We start from the raw sequence: 13,691 nt of genomic DNA on the forward strand, positions 1-13,691 counted from the left end.
AACTCCTTGTCAGCATATGGTTTGCAAGTATTTTCTCCCACTCCATAGACTGCCTTTTTACACTGTGGATTGTTTCCTTTGCTGTGCAGAGCTTTTCTACTCCTGTCAGACAGTGCAACCTCACGTCTTCAGATAAGCCTTCTCTGTGTTCCCCACTGCTGCCTCCCATGCTAGGTTTGGTCCCCTACGGCGATCTTTTGGTGTACTTTGTATTTCTTCTTTACGCAGTTTGCAGTTAGACAGTTGCCTATGTGTGCTTTTAAGTATTTATTATTTATTTATTTGACGGTTCTGGGTCTTAGTTGTGGCACATGGGATCTTCAGTTGTAGCATGTGAACCCTGAGTTGTGGCACGTTAAATCTAGTTCCCTGACCAGGGATCGAACCAGAGCTCCTTGCATTGGGAGTGCCGAGTCTTAGCCACTGGACCATCAGGGAAGTCCCCTGAGTGTTTATTCATGAAACAATGAACTCCACGAGAAGGATCTCGTTCGTCCCACTTACTATGATGTCACATCAGTTGGCATGGTACTGGGCACACAGAAAGATGCCGACTAAACACACTGGGACTCACCCAAGGTCATACATTTAGCGCTAGACTTGGACTACAGCCTTGTGTCTAATGTTCATTTCTCTGCTCTGCCAGTTTGCCTCCACTCCACACCTTCTACTGCTTTTTTTTTTTTTTCCAGTGCCCAGACTCCTGACCATCTAGAGATCAAGGCGTGATGTTTACACCTTCTCCTCAAACTGAAAAGACTCCATCTTCATCTCAACAGCTACCTCCTTGCCAAAATAAGCCAGAAAAGGTTATGAGAGTGCCTGCATTCCAGCAGGACTGGAGCGGGACTGAGAAGAAAAACAGAGAAAAAGGAAATATCCTAAAATGTCGATTTGTTTAAACTTCTTCACAAACTGAACAACACAAGGAAACCAACAGAGACAAGCTTTAATGAAGTAATCACCCAATGCTGCTAATATTCCAGTAACATGAAATGATTCTGCACATTTCATGGGGTAGATATGAATAGGGTCATTAAAATATGGCCAAGGAAGGGAGGGAGAGTTTACTTTTTCTGTCTCCTTAGAGTCTGTGTCTGAAAGCTCAGCAGGAATTTAAACAAATAGCATGGAGGAATGGTGAATCTGATCATATTTAAAGAGAAAGCCCTTCCAAACTTCTCTTTCCTTTGATAAATACATTGACTTCTCCAAGATTTGTTTTTTAAAAACCCTGAAGGGTTTTTTTTTTTTTTTCTTTCAATCCGGAGAGCCTACTTGAGAAAAACAAAATTAGCATCAGATTGTTGTGATATTGTTCTGCATATACTTTTTCCTCGATCAAGAAGAAATTGTCCTGTCATCTAAATGAATGTAAGGAAATTAAAAGGAAGGTGGGTAATAGGGAACGGGGATCATAATGCTCTCTCTTCTGTTAAAATGTGGAAAATAAAGTTAGAGAAGGGCTGGTCAGGTCAGTGGCACATGGAAAGAGCTACTGACAAAGGGAGGTCACATCAGTAACATAGGCTTGTGAAAGGAGGGCAGAATTGGGTCTCTGAGACTTTAGTCCCATACATTCTAGATAAGATGCAACTGTAGCAAGAAGGGCTGAAGAGAGAGAGATGCTCTTAACACCCTTGGCTAAACTAGTGGTACAAACTACTGAACTCATGGAGGATGGCAGTTCAATGCTCTGACCTGGGACAACTACTTCACTTAAAGCCTCAGTCTTCTCACCTGTAAAATGGGGGAGAAGAAAATCTACTTCCTGGAGTTTTGTAGGTTGCTGCTGCTGCTGCTGCTGCTGCTTCTGCTGCTGCTGCTGCTGCTAAGTCGCTTCAGTCGTGTCCGACTCTGTGCGACCCCATAGACAGCAGCTCACCAGGCTCCCCCATCCCTGGGATTCTCTAGGCAAGAATACTGGAGTGGGTTACCATTGTAGGTTATATAATTCAAAAGAAATACAACATGTCACCTAGCACATAGTAAGTTGTCCACAACCGTTAGAAGGAAAACTTAGAAACTTGTGCCAGCGAGGGTCCCCTTTTTGGAGGAGGACCCTCAGCTTTAGAGGCTGGAGGCTGGCCATGGGTTGGGGGGCACTTCAGCCAGCTGTCCCCTGCTTCTTCCAGCCAATCAGCTCTTTCTGGGCTGCGGTGAGGCCTGAGGGCCCAAAGCTTGTTACCTAGTTTGCTTAAGCAAGTTCTTTCACACACACACCCATACACACTTTGGTCCAAAAGTTCAGTGAGGTTTTTTTCTTCCTTCTTCCTCTGTTGTTGTTGGGTTCTGATTACTTCCATCTGGTTGCGGCAGCTCGAGTGGAGTCTCTAAAAACAAAACAAAACAAACAAAAACCCTTCCTACCAAACACACAGGCACCAAACCTAGAAGGCTGCTACGCTTCTCACCAGCAGGCGCCCAGAGGGCGACTCGTGCTAGCCGCGGCGGGGGGCACAGGCCGGACCCCGGCACCTGCGCGCGCTAGTGGCTGCCGGAGAGTCGGCGTAGAACCAGCCCCCCCTCAAGCCTGCCTCCCTCCCCGCCAGCCCTCCAGTCCCCCGCTTCCGCCCCGGCGCCCGGAGAAGCGGGCGCACTGGGAACGCCGACCCGGGCATCTCCCGGCGGAGGGGAAGAGGGAGGTGGGGAGGGCGGGGGATTTCAGAGATTGAAAACAGAACCGTCCCTGCGCCTCGGCTCCGGAGCTCATCTGACTTGAGTTAGCGACCCCCCACCCACCCCGGCGCCTTAAAAAAAAGTGTTGGGGACTGGCGCGCTCTTTCGTTCTCTGCTGGAACTTTCTTCGTAGGTGTGCTTTCTCTCCAGGGCGCTGAGGAGGGTCCTAGGCCGCCCCTCCTCTCCAGGTCTCCGGGATCCCCTCCGGGCGGGGGCGCGCGGCTTGGGCGGGGGCGCGGCGCCCTGTGTGCCGCAGCCGTGCGCGCGGGGGCGCTGCGCCGTGCGGGCGCGCGGCGGGCTGGAGCGCGGGAGTGCCGGAGCTCGCCAGCCGAGGCAGCACGGCTCCGCGGACTTTTTTTCAAACTCCCATCAATGAGTCTTCGAGGAGGAGCGGGAGGCGGCGGCGGCGGCGGCGGCGGACGCGAAGGAAGACGAGGAGGAGCGGGAGGAGCTGGAGGAAGGAGCGCCGGCTGCCCTGCGCGCCGGAGCCTAGGGGAGCTGCCTGCTCGTCGGCTGTAGGGGCTGCCTGGCCCCCGCCCTCTTCTGGTCCCCTCCCTTGCCTGGCCCGCGGCGCCCCGGCCGGAGTGAGCCCGGGCACACGGCAGCCCGCGGTGGATCGCCGCGCCAACCAAGTTGGGATGGGGGCCCGCAGCCACCACCCGGCGCCCCGGAGGCCACCTGCGTGCTAGAGGCAAACTTTTGTCTCCCTCGGTAAAGTTGCTTTGGCCTTTTTTTGCTTGCTTTTCGTCGCGAAGTGCCCCCTACTTCGGCCGAACTCGGGCCGACTGGGATGCTGCGCCGTCTTGGAGCGTCCCTCGGCCGGGTACCCGGGCCATGGGACGGGGATTCGGGCACCGGGGGCTAGCGCGGCGGCCCGCGTCCGGGTTCTGACTAAACCAGCCTGGGACCTAAGAGGAGTCCAGGGATGGGAACTTGGGACCGAGGGGGCGATTTTGCATCCTCCTTCCCACCTGGGGGAAAGAGCCTGCCTTCTTGGGGAGCGCGACCGAGCTTGCCTCCACCCGGTCTCCACCGCCCCCTAGCCCGGGGCTGTTTTTTTGGGAGTTGGGGGTAGGGCGGGGAGGCTGGGATGCTGCGAGCTCCAGAGGTGGGCCGTGGGAGTGTGTCTCCGGGGAGTGTGCCGGGGGTGGAGGGACTGCAGCCAGCCGCTGCGAACTTCTAACTGCACTTCTCCGCGCTGCCCGTCCCAAGCCCTGCCTTTCTTTCTTTCTCGCTCCTTCCTCCCCTCCTCGGGCCCTGTCGCCCCCTCCCCCTCGGTCAGGCTTTCCCTCCCGCCTCCCTCCTTGCTTCTCTCCTCCTCCTCCTTTCTTGCCCTCCGCTCTGAGATCCGCTTGACTTCCCCGAGGGATCCTCACGTAATCTCTCGCCCTGTCCTCCGGAGCCCCCCCGCCACACTCTTTCTTCCCCGCCCCCACTCATCGTCCACCGCCCCCCCCCCCAACCCCCGCGCCGCCGGCAATCTCTCAACAAGTATATTTGCTGAGGAATTTGAAAAATCCACTACTGCAACTTGATCTGTGTGCGATGGATGGGGAGCGGCGCAGAGAGAGTTGGGCGCCAATCCTATTAAGGGTTTAGAAAGGGGAGCGTTTTCCTCAGACGGGGCCCGGGGAGGGGGGCCGCTGGTAGGGGGAAGAAGAAGGGAGCGCGCGCGCGCGTGTGTGTGTGTGTGAGCGCGCCCCCCGTATCGGGGGAGGGGGCGCTGGAAGTGCACCCAACTGGGCGCCTTTTCAGCCCGACAGTAATTGCTGTCACTTCCTAGGAAACCGACTTCCACTACGCGAGGATCTGGAGATGGAGCCGGAGCGCCTCACCCCGGGTGCCCTGTCGCAGGGGCGCTCGCGGGCTTTGGATATCCCGCAGGGTGCCTCCCTCCACTCCCCTCTCTTTTGTGTCATTTTGGTGTGACTTTCAGAATTGATCCCGGCCGGGGAAGAGTCGACCTCTCCCCGGAGTCTGGTGCTGGGCCGCGGGGGTCTTTTACTGCGCTGTTCTGTCTTCTCGCTAGGGCATCCCGCGCGGCGCTCGAGCTCCTGGGAGGACTTTGCAGCCCGGTGGCCGCGGCCGAGTCCCGGGACCCCCGCCCTGCCGTCCTCGCCGGGCGTGTGAAGGTTTAATCCCGACAGCTCCAGATAAAGGGAGCAGTTGTAAAACGCTCATATGCTGTTTGCCGACGAGGCTCAGGGGGATGTTGGAGCATTTGAAAGTAAACGGTTCCCTCGCAAGCGGCATAAAATAGTGTTTAAACAAATATTGTATTGGCGTGCTCAGGGGGCTCGGTGCCAAAAAGGAAAGTAAATAAACGCTGAAATCCAAAATATACAGCGATGGAAAGCCACGGAATAGGCGGGCTGGTCACCAGTCTCCCGAGGAGATCTGTTTGTTCTACCACCTGACCCAGAAGCCCCCTCCCCGCCCACTTCCTTACCTTGCCTGGGAGTTTCCTTCCTTCGGTGGCTTCCCTGTGTGGGGGCCTCAGAGCGGCTTTGCACTTGCCTCTGCCCCGAAGAAAAACTCATTGTGCAGCTACCTGGGCTGGTCTCCCCAGAGCCGGGCCTGGCGCCCTAACTGTGCCTGGCTGCTTTGAGTTCTGGTGGCCTTCAGGCTCGCCCCAGCTTCTGGTCTGGCCAGGGTCACTGATTCTATATGGAGGCAGGAGACATCCAGACCACTGCAGATACATCCCTTCAGGACCCCACCTCTTCCCTTCTTGTGCCTCTTTCTTCCTTCATCTTTCCTGCTTTCGTTTTCTCAGACCTGCTGCTTCTACCCTGATGGCCAAGGGTTCTCCCCCAGATTAAGGTCCCAGTCAAACCCAGACACGTAGAGAGTTGTCACTTGTCTAACAGTTTCAAAAATTAGTTCTGGTTTGTGATATTTAGGATGGTTTGTATTTCCCCTCTGCTAGGAGAAATACACTAATTTTGTGAGGTTAGTTAGTGATGGTAGGGGGATTTAAACTCTGGCAGGAAGCACTCCCAACAGAGGTGAGGCCCCCACTCACCCAGGAAATAGGCCTCAGGTGACCCGACTCTCCCTTGGCTTGGCATCTGAGTGAGACTGTAGTCAGCTCAGTTTTGTTTTCAAAGTCAGTGGGCTGAGAATGCCAATGGGAAGGAGGAAGGCACTCCCAAATCAGGGCCGGGCTCACTGAGAACCAAGGCAGGCCTGACTGTTAGGGAGAGTTTTCTCTCTCTCTCTCTTTTTTTTTTTTTTTTTCATTCTCCATGGGAATGGTTTGGAGAGGAATTTGTACAGGGTTCAGACCCCTTCAGCAGAGCATCCCAGGCTGCTTCCAAACTCACGGACCCTGCCTGTGGCCTTGGAGGGGACTTTTTGGTTTGGCCCATCTTGAAGGGTGTGTGGGGTTAGAGAGGACCTTCTGGCTGGGCAGCCTTAGAAAGGAGGGCTGGTGTGTGTTCTCGGGGATGTTCCGGCTCACTCGTGGAAGAGGGGGCTACAGGGCTGCTTGTCAATGACTCCTTGCCCGGCTGCAGGGGTCTTGGAGGCTGTGTACTGTAGCTGGCTTGTTTGCACTGCAGACTGAAAGATACACAAATACTTCATGCTTTGTGTACTCCCACAAGTGCCCTGTACACAGTGCAGCCCTTAGGGCTGGATTAGCCAACCTGGCGATTCAGCAGGCATGCCGACAAAATTGAATATTTGCCTAATAAACACCCTTCTTTCAGCAGGACCTCTCTTGACCACCCAGAGGAAGGCAGAGGGACCTTCACCCTACAGATGCCAGCAAGTCCCTCTAACTGGGACCAGGCAGTTTTCATGCGCACTTTGAAAGACTGTGTGACCCCTACACACCCAGCTGACTTGTGGAAGCGCAAAAGGCGAGCCCTATAGCTTTATGGACTCAAGGGGTAGGGCAGCCTGCCTTTTCCTGGGAAAAGTGTGTTCAGCCGCATTTCCTTTTATCCCATGACGCTGGCTCCTAGGCCAGCTCCAGGGAGGTGGAGCCACCTGTCCTCCTTCTTTAGGACGCAGAGGGGTTCTACCTGTGCCAAGCCCTGTTTCCTGGTGCTCAGGGATGGTGCTCAGGCCAGGTGGACCTAGCCGTGGAGGGCTGCAGCTGTACCCCCTGGAACCTTTGAAAAGGAACCCCTCCCCGGGGTAGCAGCTCCCTGCTTTCTTCTTTTCAGTAAGTGTCAGAGGCGTGTACACTTGAAACATGTGAAGAATACCAAAGAGGAGAACTGTACTCTTAGATTCCAGAAAATTCAGAGAGGCCAGAGAGGTGATTGTACAAGCTACCAGAATAGGCCCGGTTTCAGTGATCAAGGCTCACTGGCTTCTAAAGAAGGCAGGAGGGGAGCCTGCTCTTTAATTGTGGCCTCAGGTTTGTTTAAAAGATGGTTTGGGAAGGGGTCCTGGGACGGCTTTGTCATTTGGCAATGTCTTTGGTAAAGAACAACAGCTTTGTTGGTTTTAAATAAATCCTTGCCACCAGATTCAATACTGCGTATTCCAAAATGAATTTGAATGTTTGCTGTGGACTCCAAAGGATAAAAAAAAAAAAAAATCATCGATCATTGTTTTCTTTTTTTTCTTTCCATGTTTTTTTGATCATTGTTTCTAGATTTGGAGGGTGACCAAAATATCCTAAAACTACAAAACTATGTTTAACCCCCTGGGGGAATACCCTAGTGATAGCAACAGACTTTCTGCGTGTTTAGTATTTTACATTTTATTTCCCTCATCTCCTTTATCAACAAAAGCATCCTCCATATAGTTGCTTGTGTTCTGCTTCTAGCTTTTTAAAAATCATACTGTGTGAGGGAAAATAACTCACTTAAGATGTGACCAAAGAGTTCATATAAACTGTTTTTGAGATTTTTGGTTTAAAGTGAATAAGTTCATGTGGTTTTGTGTGTGTGCATGCATGTTGTAAAAAAACAGCCCCCCAAAAACAGGTTGCTGGGCAATGTGTTTTAACTGTGAGTGCCCGGTTTCAGGCATTAGCATAAGAAAAAAGTTTTAGTGCATTTCCTATTGTCTTGAAAGAAGAGTTTCAGCAAAGGGAAGGAAAGCCGCAAAAGGGTGATGGTCCATTGAGATTCTGCGGCAGCCCCGGCTCGTCATCTGGCCCTGAAATCTGTGATCGGATATCACTTTTATCTCAGTTTTCCATTCTCCGGCCTTTTTCACACGTTCACTTTTTGTCAAGGTTTATTGATTATGTTTTCTTCTCTGCAAATCTGTGGAAAATTTAATGAACCAAACACAGCAGTGAAATAAAAGGGACTTTTTATTCATTAGCAAGGGATTGATTTCCCCCCTTGGGCCGAGGGCCCCTGGCCTCTTGAGAGGTAGTGAGCGAGGGAGAGGGGGGAGGGGGTGGCCTTGCCCCCGGGCCGAGGCGGGGCCTCCCTGCTGACCAGCGCCGTCTCAGGCCCGGACTCCCGTCCGCACTCCATCCTGATGGTTCTGTGCCCGCTGCAGACCTCAGCCTCGACCTCCGGGATCCGGGTCCTCCGGGATCGGGGCTCCCTGGGCTTAGGGGACGGGGTAGGGGTGGGGATATTTGTGTTCTCCACCCTGGCAAACCTCTCGAGTGCCTGGGCCTTCCCCGGGACACAGTTAAGTAGGGCCCTTCCTCCAGCCCCGGCTTTCAGACCTGTAATTAAGCAAAGCCCCTGGTGTGATTACGCTGTGCTGACTCGGCTGGGTTCTTTGGAGCCGCTTCCCTCTACGAAAGAGAGTGAACTTTAGGTCTTTGTAGCGGCTTCCTGGGTAGCCTGGGGTCGGATTCGATTGCATGTCTGTCTGTCTGTCTCCCCTACACCCGCTTTGCCCTTCTCCTCTGCCCGCTTTGTCTCCTCCCTGTCCATCTTCCTTTCCCCCAGTCTTCACTCTCGCTCTCTCTGTCCCGCCTCTCCCCGCCCTACGTCTTCTTTCTCTCCTCGCTCCTGTCTTTTCTTTCCCTCCCTCTCCTCCTTCCTTAGGCATCTTTTTATTTCGCTCCCCCTCCGCTCCCTCCTCCGTCTCCCCGCCCCTCTCCATTTTCTGCCCCGCGGAGGGCTGGCTGCGAGGCCTCCGAGAAGCCGCGTGTCCAGGCCACCGGGACGGTGCCCGAGTGCGGGGACCCCTCCGCGCCCCGAGCGGCTCGCGCGCCGGCGGCGCCGCGTCCCTCCCACCTGCCCGCCGGCCGGGTTTGCGGCGCCCAAACAATGGCCACATTGTCCTGGCCGCGCACCGGCCGCCCCCGGCGAGTGGCGGCAGGCCGGACCCTGCTCGTGGCGGCTCGGGAAGAAAGCCAGCGGCCCAGATCCAGATCGGGCGCCCTTGGCGCCGGGTGGGAGACCGGAGCGCGCCCGCGCTCACCTGGGGAAGGCGCTTCTCCCTGCCCACGGCCGCTGGCCCTCCCTCCCTCTTCCCAGTGGCTCCCCACCCACTTCTCCGAGAAGGGGATTCATTCAACTTTAGGTGACAGTTTGTAGAGTGAATTGAGAGCATTTCACTAAAGCCAGGAGAAGAGGGGCCACGTTACCAAACTTTTGGCGGCATCAGGAAACTTTTTCCAGAAGGCATATGTGCGAGTGACTGGAGCCACGAAGGCCTGCTTTTGCCCTAACCATCCGCCTTCCCCCACCGAGGCAGGGAAGTAATGGTGGTCACTTAAAATAGTATCCCCCGCCCCGCCCCCCCTCCCCATTCGTCTTGATCTGTAGGATTGAAGACCTCTTAGCGCTCAGAAAAAGAAGGATCTTTGAATGCTGAGGATGTTAAAAGGGCGTCGGCCCCGGGTCCAGGCAGACGCTTAGCAGTGCTCCTTTGTGTTGTGGACAATGCAATAAGTCAGCCCGACTTTTGAGCCACATTTATAAGGAACTGTAAGGGCCGCTCAAGTACACTTGTGCTAAGTTGAATTGATTGAAATTTAATGGCGGTTAGTGGCGATGAATGGTAATGATTTCCCAGCGTATCTTTGGCATACTTGACATTAATAACCGGAATGTGTGTGTATACCCGCACCGGGAGCCTGCCACACACGTGAGGCGGGAGCATTATTCATTTTCCGAGATGCCAGTCCTTGCCTCCTTCCTCTCCTCAAATCCTTTTCCTTCTCACCATAATTCAGTTGTTCAGATGATGTTAAAAAAAAAAATCAAAGGGAAAGAAGGAAAGAGAAAAATCTTTCTCCATTGAGTCCGTACATCATGTCAATATAATTTTGAGCTCATGATTTTTTTCAGTTCCTACATAAATCAGCTTCTAATGTACAGAATGTGATGAATTTGTTTTAGCTGCCACCATGAATTAATGTTATGCAAATAGAAGCTTTGCAGGTGAAATGATTTACTTAATAATTTCAACTTCTAATATTTAAACTCATTCATTATGTTGGGAGTTAAAAAAAAAAGAAGTCCATATTTTTCAACCTGTGATGGGGAGATTAGTATGCAAGTATTTGTGGCAAAGGCAGGCCTTGATGGCCAGAAAATAGGTCTTAATGTGTTGATTCTTTCTAGGAGGATCTATAGTTCACCAGGCAGAGGTTTAAGAAGCAGGGGATGGAAGTCTTAACAAGTGCCTTCTGGGGGAGGACATAAATGCATGGAAATAAATCCAAAGTGACCATCACTGTAATATGTCTCCTGGGATTGTACAGGCTCTACTTTGGGAACCTAGCTGGGTTTTGCTTTTGAACTAGTCTTGAAGGATGAGTCTGTCTAAGCCAGGAGTAGGTTGAAGGGGTTCTGATGCCCCCTGCCCCAATCTTTGTCACTGGTTTGTCAAGACCACCTTAAGAGCAAGTTGTTAATAGCTGCCCATGAAGGTGGCAGTGATTTAGAAAGTTGGGCAGAGGACTGCCCCATTAAAAAAAAAAATACTAGAAAGACTTTCCTGTGTGTATCATCTTTGCAAGATGTGTTTTCTTCTGGAAAAAGTTGAGGAAGAGAGTAAAAGTGATAGATAAGTGCCCTCTGATGAGTAATGAGCCTGAACCCTTGGGTTACCCTCCAAGAGTGTGAGACCAGTCACTTAGGAGCTGGGTGACCCAGTGCAAGTCGCTTGGCCTCTCTGTGGAAGGGACGGGACTTGACAGGTGTGATCTCTCAGATCCTCCAGCCAGAATTTCTTGGGAGTTAGCACACCCTGCCTCTCGCAGTCACCATTAAGAATCAGACCTCAGGCAGGGTTGGTGGGGGGGGGAACCAAGGTCTGGACAGAGTGTGAGGTTTTGGTCTTTGCCTCTGCTTTTGGGGAGAGTGTAGTGAGGCTCTTCTCAAGGAATAACCCTCCTTTCCCCACCTCCCCGCCTGTCACTACCTAGTCAGCTGTAGTGCTCAGAGCTCCTCTGGGATATGGTCACTGGGTGAGCGGGCGTGGGGTGGATGTGGGGACATTGGTGGGGGCGGGGGAAGCACTTGGTCTGCAACGGCCTTTTCAGACTTTCCTGAAGGCTATAGCCAAGTTGAAGAGTGGGCTGACACATAAATATGTCTTGTATCTCTGAAGATAAGTGTCGAGTTTTGACTTGCCTTCTCCAAAAATTGAGGTCATCGTGATCAGATGATGGGTTGAAAGGACATCACTCAACCATTTCTGCAGATGGCAGAGCGTTGTGCAGGGGTGATACATTGTGTGTCCAGGCAGCGACAGAGTATTTAGGGCTGACTCTCACTCTCTACGGAGATCAAGGTGAGGGGACATCATTGATGGTCGCTGGCTGAATGTGCTTCATTCGTGTAAGGAGAGAAGGAATCTGACTCAGCAGTCACTTAGCCAGGAGTTGTCAGGTGTGCTGGCTGCAGGATGAAGCAGGTGGCAGGGTTTGAATGTGATTTGGATGTCTTCATCTTTCTAAGATGTAGTACTCTAATGTCTTTATGTTACTTACATGCATGAATGTAGTATCAATATGTATCTACTCTTCAGGTTAAGTATGGTGGTGTAGTCAGGTCTTGTCTGACTCTGGACCCCATGGACTATATATATAGCTCGCTAGGCCCCTCTGTCCATGGGATTCTCCAGGCAAGAATATTGAAGTGGGTTGCCATTTCCTTCTCCTAGGTTAAGTATGTGTGTGTGTGTGTGTGTGTGTGTGTGTGTGTGTGTGTGTGTGTATACATATATATATGTATACACACACATTCTGAAATCTTTTAACTACCAGATCTCTTTATGAATTAGATTTTTTTCTTCTAAGATGCACTTAAACAAAAAGAACTAGCATAGGAGAATGAAGTCAGAACTGGAAATGAGTTAAAGAGGCAAATCTGAAAAGAAAGCCTCCAGCGGACTTCCTTCCTGCCAGGGATTCAGGTGGAAAGCTGGTTAAATATGCAGATTCTCAAGCCCCTCAACCTTTTCAGTGGTTAAGAATCTGCCTGCAATGCAGGAGATCCAGGTTCAGTCCCTGAGTTGGGAAGATCCCATGGAGAAGGGAATGGCAACTCACTCCAGTATTGTTGCCTGGAGAATCCCTTGGATGGAGGAGCCTGGTGGGCTACAGTCCATGGGGTTGCGTAGAGTCAGACCTGGCTGAGCTGAGCTAGTAACACTTTCAGTTTTCAGGCCCCCCAGGGAGAACCTACAGACCGTGAATTCCCTTGGGGGGGACCCTGAGATCTGCATTTAATCAAGGATTTTTAGGGCAAGGTAATGGGGATTTAATGATTTCTTCCTGTGATGCTCTTCACCTCACTGATTTTTGCATTTAATAAAGGAAGAGCATTTCCTTCTGTAAGGCTGGATGGATAAGCAGCATTTAAACTTCCCAGCTATTTGGTGGACTGGAGGTTGGGGCAGATAAACTAGCTGAGAATTGAGCTGCTTCTGCTCTAGACCTCATAGAGAAATGGGCTGTCTTTCTGAGACTGTCAGCCAGCTCCGACAATCCCACAGTCTGCTGAGAAAGATACCTGGAGAATCCAGAGAGCAATGAGCTTATTAAATCAGCACCTTAGTTTCTGTGCCATGGGTTCTTGACCTGAGGGTCCTTTGGATGGCTCCTTTGTTTCTTCCTGTATAAGAAACTATACCTGTGCATCATGATGGCTGGCTCCTTGCTTCAGCTGCCAGAAGTCAGACCCTTTTTGGGTCTAGTTTAGTGTTGCAGAGTTTGAGCAGGTCTTTGGTAAGAGTGACCCAGACTGAGGTTTGACTTAGCTGTGGGTGTCTTTATGGTTCCCTGAGAAGGGCAGGAAGGAGATACAGACTGAGTGAGAGGAGCTGGTGTGGGATATCACAGCCTCCCAGCCGTGATGGCCTCAGGCCTGAAGCTGGAGAGAGCCTGTCATGAGGGGGATGGGCTGGTGCAGGGGGCCTGCCATGATGGGCATGGGCTGGTGCAGGGGGCCTGCCATGAGGGAGATGGACTGGTGCAGGGAACCTGCCATAAGGGAGATGGGCTGGTCTAGACCTCCCAGGGCAGATTGAGGGCACACTGCCCACTTATGCCCCTGGCACTGGGAGGCCCGAGGGAAGTGGGATCAGGCCTGGTGGCATTTCTGTGTCCCTGGTGTCTGACACCTGGGTGCCACATTCCTTTCTAGATCCTGCCCTCAGTCCACGGACCCCCAGACCACTAGTGCCCAGCTCCACTGTTTACCAAGAGCAGCTGCGGTCCCATACTAGAGTGCTGCTCCTTCATTGACACGCCTCTTCCCTTCTCCAAGGACCTCCTTGAGTGGGTGGTTGGTGGTGGGCAAGAGATGGAGGTAGCATCAGGCTGATGGCCCCTTTGGAATCTTGCCTGGAGGTTGGTTTGTTGGACTAGATCTGAACCACAGACCTCCTAGCCCCCATCTTGCCCATGGTATAAGTCCTGTCCTTGCTTGCAGTGATGTCAGCAGTGAGAAGCCAAGCCCCCAGACCACTACCCAGCCCTGGGCACCCACTAACCTGCTTCCCAGAGCACTGTGTGTCCCTCTCCAGCTGCCTAGCCACCTGCCCAGCCACGCCGACAGCAACAGCGCAGCACTTGGGCCAGACCTGGTCCCACCCGCTCTCCTGTCCAGCCCAGCTCACCC

The 13,691-nt window shown here is 52.5% G+C and overlaps 1 protein-coding gene across 1 annotated transcript in view; it reads left to right on the forward strand.

Annotated features, from left to right (window-relative positions):
* Positions 1-2,959: 2,959 nt before the first annotated feature.
* GLI2 (GLI family zinc finger 2) overlaps positions 2,960-13,691 on the forward strand; it is a 261,272-nt gene continuing 250,540 nt past the window's right edge. Inside the window, exon 1 of the mRNA XM_027964829.3 lies at positions 2,960-3,390. The gene's annotated coding sequence lies outside the window, so the exon portion shown is untranslated. The remainder of the gene's footprint in view (positions 3,391-13,691) is intronic.

The sequence above is a fragment of the Ovis aries genome, chromosome 2 (genome assembly GCF_016772045.2).
Source record: "Ovis aries strain OAR_USU_Benz2616 breed Rambouillet chromosome 2, ARS-UI_Ramb_v3.0, whole genome shotgun sequence".
Classification (NCBI taxonomy): domain Eukaryota; kingdom Metazoa; phylum Chordata; class Mammalia; order Artiodactyla; family Bovidae; genus Ovis; species Ovis aries.